Below are 8422 nucleotides of genomic sequence, written 5' to 3' on the forward strand. Positions count from 1 at the left end.
ACATCCAAGCAAAACATTCATATAAAATATAAATGGATCTTTTTACTATTTTTTTTAAAGATTTATTTATTTTATTATATATAAGTACACTGTAGCTGTCTTCAGACTCACCAGAAGAGGGCATCAGATCTCATTACGGATGGTTGTGAGCCACCATGTGGTTGCTGGGAATTGAACTCAGGTCCTTCCGGAAGAGCAGTCAGTGCTCTGAGCCATCTCACCAGCCCCTGAATCTTTTTACTATTAAGAGTTAAAACAAGCCAGGTGGTGGTGGCGCATGCCTGTAATCCCAGAACTCTGGGAGGCAGAGGCAGGCGGATCTCTGAGTTTGAGGCCAGCCTGGTCTATAGAGTGAGTTCCAGGACAGCCAGGGCTATACAGAGAAACCCTGTCTTGAAACAACCAAATCCAAAAAACAAAAAACAAAAACAAACAAACAAACAAAAAAGTTAAAACAAAACAAAATGAAAACCAGGAACGGAGGTAGGGAGATGGCTCAGCAGCTAAAATTCCTTGCTATGCAAGCCCCATGAACTGAGTCAGGATCCCTAGGACCCCACAGCACAAGTCTGTAATCTCAGCATGTGTGTGGAGCCAGGAGACACAGACAGAACAACCCTGGACTCTCGGAGCCAGGTTGCCTGGTATACATAGCACAGCAGGAAACAGAGACCCTACACCAAACACCAAACAAGACAGAAAGTGCGAGCAGACACCTGAGGCCACACAGACACGCACAAGCATACGCATGCACACATGCACACACAGAGGAACATAAGACAGCTGCAGATGTAGCTCAGGGGCAGAGGGTTGTGCTTAATGCCTAATGCATAGATTCCCCAGAAGACAGGGGAAAAGACAGGCTCATGAGATGGCAGATACTGGTAATCCTACAGCTCAAGAGGTGGAGAATCAGAAATTCAAGAAATCCAAAAATCAAACCCTTGCATACGAGAGCAGGCTACATAAGAACTTATTTTTTTAAAGGTTTATTTATTTAATGTATATGAGTATAGTGTTGCTGTCTTCAGACACACCAGAAGAGGGCATCATATCCCATTACAGATGGCTGTAAGTCACTGTGTGGGTGCTAGGAATTGAACTCAGGACCTCTGGAAGAGCAGCCAGTGTTCTCAACTGCTGAGTCATCTCTTCAGCCCCAAAACTTACTTTTTTATGAAAAAATATTTACAAAAATATTATTAGGTGCTAGAGAGGTGGCTTGACAGTTAAGAGCAAGTTTTTGAATTATCTTATTATGTGTATGGTATTCTGTCTGCATTATGTCTGTGCACTGAGTATCTGCATGGACCATAAGAAAGCATTAGAGCCCCTCGGACTGGAGTTACGGACTGCTACCAAGCAGGTACTGGGACTCAATCAGGAATAAACTGAAGAGTAACCAGAGCTCTTAACTGCGGAGCCATCTCTCCATCTCTGGGAACCTATTATCCAAAGCCAAGGCCGGGCGGTGGTGGCGCACGCCTTTAGTCCCAGCACTCGGGAGGCAGAGGCAGGCAGATTTCTGAGTTCGAGGCCAGCCTGGTCTACAGAGTGAGTTCCAGGACAGCCAGGGCTACACAGAGAAACCCTGTCTCCAAAAAAGAAAAAAACAAAACCAAAAAAAAAAAAAAAAAAAAGCCGGGGGGTGGGGGCTGGAAATGAGAGTTTAAACAGCTCTGCAGGGTGGATTAGTGGACCCAGGCCTTCCAGGCATTCAGGAACTAGTTACTTTACCCAAAGTCAGGGCAGGCCTGGGCCAGAGCCTTGGGTTGTTCTAGGTCTGTCTGTCCTGTGACACCAGGACAGGTGATTTAAGTCCTACCAAGCAAGTGTAGAGTCTGGATATATTGCAGATAGCTCTCACTCTCCCAAGGAAACTGATCTTCATTGAAAATCCAGCATCAATAAACGAAAAACTACAAACAGGGGCCTTGGGACACAGCTGGCGGGAGTCAGTTTACCCTTCCTGTTATACTATATGAGACTTGTGTTACCTACTCAAAAAGTTTCCCACAACAGAGATTGGACTCAGCTAACATCCTTGTAGGCAAAGGCAGGAAGGAATGCTACAATATATCCTGTAGACTGACTGAAACTGCCCAGATTAGCAGAGAGGGAGGGAGGTCTGTACTATTAATACCCACCTCCCAGGGAAAGGCAGGATCCTGAGCAGCCCACCTTCCCACCCAGGCTGGGCCAAGCAGGGTGGGAATTCTCTCCCCGTGCACTCTCTCTCTCCGGGGCCTCTGTGCCACGCCACCCCCTCCCTTTCCCCTGGAGACAGGAGTTTACCGGCCAAGTGGGGACCCTGGAAAGTATGTAATGGAAATAGTGACACAAGGCAGCCTTTAAATTGACCCTACTGTTCCCAAACCGCAGAGCCCCAGGGTGACTCTCAAGTTCTCAAACTGGGTTTTGATCTTTTCCTGCCTGAGCCCCATGTGAATAAAACACAACGTGGTTCTCACATCACAGGGTCCCAGGCAGTCCCAGCCAGAGCCTGGAAACCAGACCCATCTCCCGGTTTGAGACGTGGTGTTTGGCTGTTGTTGTTGCTTTGTTTTGCTTGCTTGCTAGTTTTCTCTTCTGCGGGCTGACCTTTTTGTCTGAGAATTGTAAGCATTTATCCGGCACACAGCACCTGCTTCTCAGGCACCTGCTGTGGCTATGTACTGACCTGGGACTCTCCAAACGCTAGGACTCAGTGTTCCCGACTCCTCCTCGGTGTTCATTTTCTTTCTTTCTTTCTTTCTTTCTTTCTTTCTTTCTTTCTTTCTTTCTTTCTTTCTTTCTTTCTTTCTTTCTTTCTTTCTTTCTTTCTTTCCTTCCTTCCTTCCTTCCGTCTTTCCTTCTTTCTTTCTTTCTTTCTTTCTTTCTTTCTTTCTTTCTTTCTTTCTTTCTTTTTTTTCTTTCTTTCTTTCTTTTCTTTTTTGAGGCGGGTCCCTTTATGTAGCCCAGGCTATCCTGGAACTCACTAGGTAGATCAGGCCAGTCTCCAACTGAGAGATCCACCTACCTCTGCCTCAGAAGTGGTGATATGAAAAAGTATGCCACACAATGTCTGGTTGGCCCTTTCTTTTTTTAATTTACATTGTTTTGTTTGTTTATTTGTTTGGTTCATTTTGAGACAAGGTCTCTCTACCAGGTTCTGTCTGTCCTAGAACTCACCTTGTAGACCAGGCTGGCCTTGAGCTCACAGAGATCCACCTGCCTCTGCCTCCCAAGTACTGGGATTAAAAGTCTGTGCCACCATGCCTGGCTTTAGCCCTTTTCTTTTTAACAAGTAGTTTAATATTTTTAAAGCCACTAAGTGTGCAGGATTTTGTAAATTTATTTATTTTTATGTGTATTGGTGTTCTGCCTGCATGTCTGCTCAAGGGTGGAGATCCTCTGAAACTAAGCTTACAGAGAGTTATGAATCGTCATGTTTGTAGGAACCGAACCTCTTCCAGAGGAGCCAGTGCTCTTAACCGCTGAGTCATCCTTCTAGCCGCTCCAAGATTTGTTTTTAAAATTGACTTATGTGTATGAGTGTTTTGCCTGTATGTATGAATGTGCACCTCATGCATGCCTGATGCCAAGGGGACCAGAGAGGGCATTGGAAGCCCTAGCACTGGAGTTACACACAGTTGTGGGTGTTAGGTTCGGAGCCCAGATCCTCTGTAAGGGCAGTGGAGTGCTCTGAGCTGCTTAGCTACTTCTCCAGACTTTGGGGAATGCCTGGCACAAGAGCTTCCAGCCTAGTTTCCCTGTCTGTAATGGGACTAAACACGCTAGCTACCAGCAAGATGGGTGTGGAGTTAAAAAAAATCTTAACTAGAAGACAGGAACTGCAGGTCATATGTCTGCTTTATAAAACTAAGTACAGTAAAACCATCCACCTTCCTTGCCCCTCATTTTTTCTGTCTCTTAAAAGTTGCTCTGAGCCGGGCATGGTACTCTTAAAATTCTAGTATGTAAGAGGCTGAAGCAGGAGGATTACAATTTCGAGGTTACCCTGAGCTTCACAGTGAGGCTCTCTCAAAACCCAGGGATGGGCTGGGGTGTAGTTCAGTTAGTAGAGTGTGTGTCTAGAACGCATAAAGTCGTGGGTTTAATGCTCAGCCATAAACCTGCCATCTCAGAACTGTGGCGCTGGAGGCAGGAGGAGCAGAATTCAAGGCTATCATCTGTGGCTACACAGCGAGCTCAAGGCTAATCTGCACAATTCGAAACCCAATTCGAACAAAACAAAGCAACAAGACAAAATGTAAGGGGGGCGCCCTGGGAAGATGGTTCAGCCGGAAAAGGCACTGGTCATGTGGCCTGGTAGCCTGGGCTTGATTCTCTTGGAGGAAGGAGACAGTCAATCCCCAGACATTGTCCTCTGACTCTCACATTTATGCGTACTGTGATAAACAATAAATTAAGTAGCTAAATAAATGTAGTAATTCAGAAAGAATAAAGAACAGCACTAAAACCAAGTGCCACAGACCTGGGGTGCTGCCTGTGTGTAGGTATCTAGGTTCAGTCCTGAGCAACACACACACACACACACACACACACACACACACACACACACACACACATATGTACACACATATACCCAGATAGATATACACACAGATACAGACACATTCGCACATACATAGACATATACATACACACAGATACAGACATACAGACACACACACACATACACACACACACAGGCACACTGACACAGACACACACACATAGATACACACAGACACACACAGATACATACACACACAGACATACCACATATAGACACATGTGAGCATACACACATAGACACACACACAGGCACACATAGACCACATACAGACACATATGAGCATACACACAGACACATACACAGGCACACATAGACCACATACAGACACATGTGAGCATACACACATAGACACACACACAGGCACACATAGACATGCACAGACACATACACATACAGGCTAGCTCAAGGCTAGCCTGGGATACACACTGTATCTTGTTTTAGTGTGCTTTCTATTGCTGTGATAAACACCATGACCAAAAGCAACTTGGAAAAAAACAGGGTTTATTCTATTTTACAGCTTATAGTTCATAATGAAGGGAAGTAGACCAGGCTATCCCGGAACTCCAAGATCCACTTGCCATCACCACCCGGCTCCCTACAGATCAATCTCATTGATGGAGTCATTTTCTCAGTTAAGGTTCCCTCTCTCCAAGTGAGTCAAAAAGAAATTAGCCAGCACGTATCTAAAGAGAGATAATATTTGATAATAAGGTAAGAGTTTAGAAGGAATTGTTCCCAGTCTTCATAAGAAACAGACAGAGATAAAGGACGGCTTTTCTGGCAGGTTTATTCATCAGTTTACAGGAGAATGATCCTAGTGAGTATTTGATTCAACATGTATATAATTATACATCTTTAATTATGTAAAATGTATAATTAAATGCAATCAACCTGTTAGAATAGGCTGTAAGATTTATTAGTTCCCATGACGAGGACCGCACAGCGGAAGATCTGTGAGGTACAGCATCTACCACTCGTCCAAGGGGCCATAGCTGGGATGTGTCTGACAGGACATCCATCCAGGAAAAGCAGCCAGTAAGCTGCCGTATCTTTACATTCATTTGTAACTGCATGTAGTGGAGTTTTAACCTACCTTTAATCCCAACACTCAGGAGGCAGAGGGAAGCAGCAGTCTCTGAGTTTCAAGGCTAGCCTAGTCTACATATGGAGTTATACAGGACAGCCTCACAGACTGAGCTACATAAAGGGAGATTGTCTCAAAGACAAAAAAGAAAAGAAGAGAAGAGAAGAGAAAAAAGAAAAGAAAAGGTTGAACTTGTTGAAGCCAAGCTGGCCAGGATGATCTGTGCCTAGAATCCTGGCACTCAGGGAGGTAGACATAGGAACATGGAAAGCTCAAGGCTAGCCTGGGATACAGTGTAAATCTCTGTCCCCAAACCACAAAAACTTTGTTGAAGAGCCACTTCTATTTTTTCTTCCCATCTGCACCCGAGTGCATGGCATCTAGCACATATGGGTCAGGGGACAACCTGAAGGAGCCAGTTCTCTTGTGGCTGATCACCAGGCTCGGTGGCAGCACATCACACATACCCATGTTGTCACCTGCAACTCAAACCTTGTCACCTGCAACTCAAACCTTGCACATGAAGCAAATGTTCTACCACATATGCATTTTTCTCAATTTTATTTTTATTTATGTGTTTCCTTGAGCACTTTGACACAGTGTTTTGGTGAACATCTGTAGACATTTCTGTAGAATTCCCGTGGAATTTCTAAAGTGTTTTGTGTGCTCATCAGATCTTCTGGAACAAGAGTTGCAGACAGTTGTTATTAGCCATGTAGGTGCTGAGAATCAAACCCAAGTTCTCTGGAACAGCATCCAGTGATTGTAACCACTGAACCATCTCTCCAGTCCACAGTAAAGTAGCATACTAACAAAATTATACAGAGCCGGGAAGAAGATTGCCAGGAAAGTGCTTGTCAGGAAAAGCAGGAAAACCTGAGTTTCTGAGTTCTCCAGCACCTTCATAAAAAGTGGGACATGGAGGTCTCTCTCTCTCTCTGTGTGTGTGTGTGTGTGTGTGTGTACTTTGAGACAAGATCTCTTTATGTAGTCTTCAATGTTTCTGTGTGTGTGTGTGTGTGTGTATGTGTACTTTGAGACAAGATCTCTTTATGTAGTCTTCAATGTACTGAAGCTCCCTCTGTAGACCAGGCTGGCCTCAAACTCATAGAGATCCACCTGTCTCTGCTTCCTGGGTGCTGGGATGAAAGCCGTGTGTCACCATATCCAGCTGTGTGTGTTTGTAATCTCAGTACCCTGGGGGTAGAAAGAAGATCTCTGGCTGTGATGGTTTCAATGTGCTTGGCCCAGGGGTGGCACTATCAAAAGGAATGGCCTTATTGGAGGATGTGTGTCTTTGTGGGTATGGGCATTAAGACCCTCTGCCTAGCTACCTTGAAGCCAGTCTTCTCCAGCTTGCCTTCAGAACAAGATGTAGAACTCTCAGTTCCTCCTACACCATGCCTGCCTGGATGCTGCCATGCTCCCACCTTGATGATAATAGACTGAATCTCTAAACTTGTAAACCAGACCCAATTAAATATTGTCCCTATAAGAGTTGCCTTGGTCATGCAGTAAAATCGTAACTAAGGCACTTAGTGGCCTTAACTTGGTGGCTGGCCTGTCTAGTTCAATCAACAAGCTCCAGGTTAATTTTGAGAGATTCAATCTCAAAATATAAAGTAGAGAGCAGTTAAGATATAGGATATTGACCTCTGGCTTCTAACTCATGTGCAAATACCACACACACACACACACACACACACACACACACAAGTATATAGTTCAGGGTCTGAGGCATAGCTGAGTGGTAGAAAGTTGCTTAGCATGCAATGGGCCCTGAATTTGATTCTCCAAAAAGAAAGAAAAATAAAACCTCAACATATCAAGTAGATGCACATGTGTATTCTGAGTCTAGATCAAGCGCAGAACTAGTCCCTTCCCCAAAAGTCCCATCATGCCCCTTACTGGGCACTCTCCTGCATAGCAGGTAACTTCTTCACTTAGCAGCATAGACTGCTTTTGCCAGTTTTCAAATGATATATAAACAGAAACTTTCTACGCGGTTATATGATTCAGTTCAGTTTATTCTTATTGATGCACACTGTACCAATGTATGATTATAGTAAGGTTTTTTGTTGTTGTTGTTGTTACACTCTTCCACAAATATTTTGGTGAGCACCTGTAAGCGTTTCTGTAGAAGTTCCGTGGAATTGCCATAGTTCTAGTGTATTCGTATGTTGACACCTTAGTGGATATGTGCTCTCCAAAGTGATTCATACCAATTTACATGTGTGTGTAGGCTATGGCTTTAACATATTAGTCAACATGTAAAATGATGTCTTTTTTTTCCCTAGTGGAGGGGAGCCAGAATTAAACCTAAAGCCATATTCATCCTAGGTAAGAGCTCTAGCATTGAGCTATGCCCCAGCCCCAACATGTTTTGTGTTGTTTTGGTTTTTTATTTTTCATTCACATTCACATGTATTTAAAAGTTCTCCACTTTTGCCACTTGAAATCTATCTCTAGAGAATTAATGTCGGGAAAGGCTGGCTGGAGAGAACTTTTGATACTCAGAGGCCAAGCCATTTAAGGAACAAAAAAGACTCAAGCAGCTTAGCGGGACTGTTCCCGCTAAGAAACCAAATGTGGATCAGAAATGGCTATCACATAAAATCAGAGGCTCACAGTTGCCCACGGTGTCCCTTACCTTTAATCCTAGCACTTAGGAGGTAGAAGCTGGGGGATTCTCTGAGTTCTAGACCAGCCTGGTCCACATAGCAAGCTCCAGGACAGTCGAGGGGACCGCAACTCCATCTCAAAAAACAGAGAAGCAA

This window comes from Apodemus sylvaticus, chromosome 10, assembly GCF_947179515.1.
Source record: "Apodemus sylvaticus chromosome 10, mApoSyl1.1, whole genome shotgun sequence".
In the NCBI taxonomy this organism is placed as follows: Eukaryota; Metazoa; Chordata; class Mammalia; order Rodentia; family Muridae; genus Apodemus; species Apodemus sylvaticus.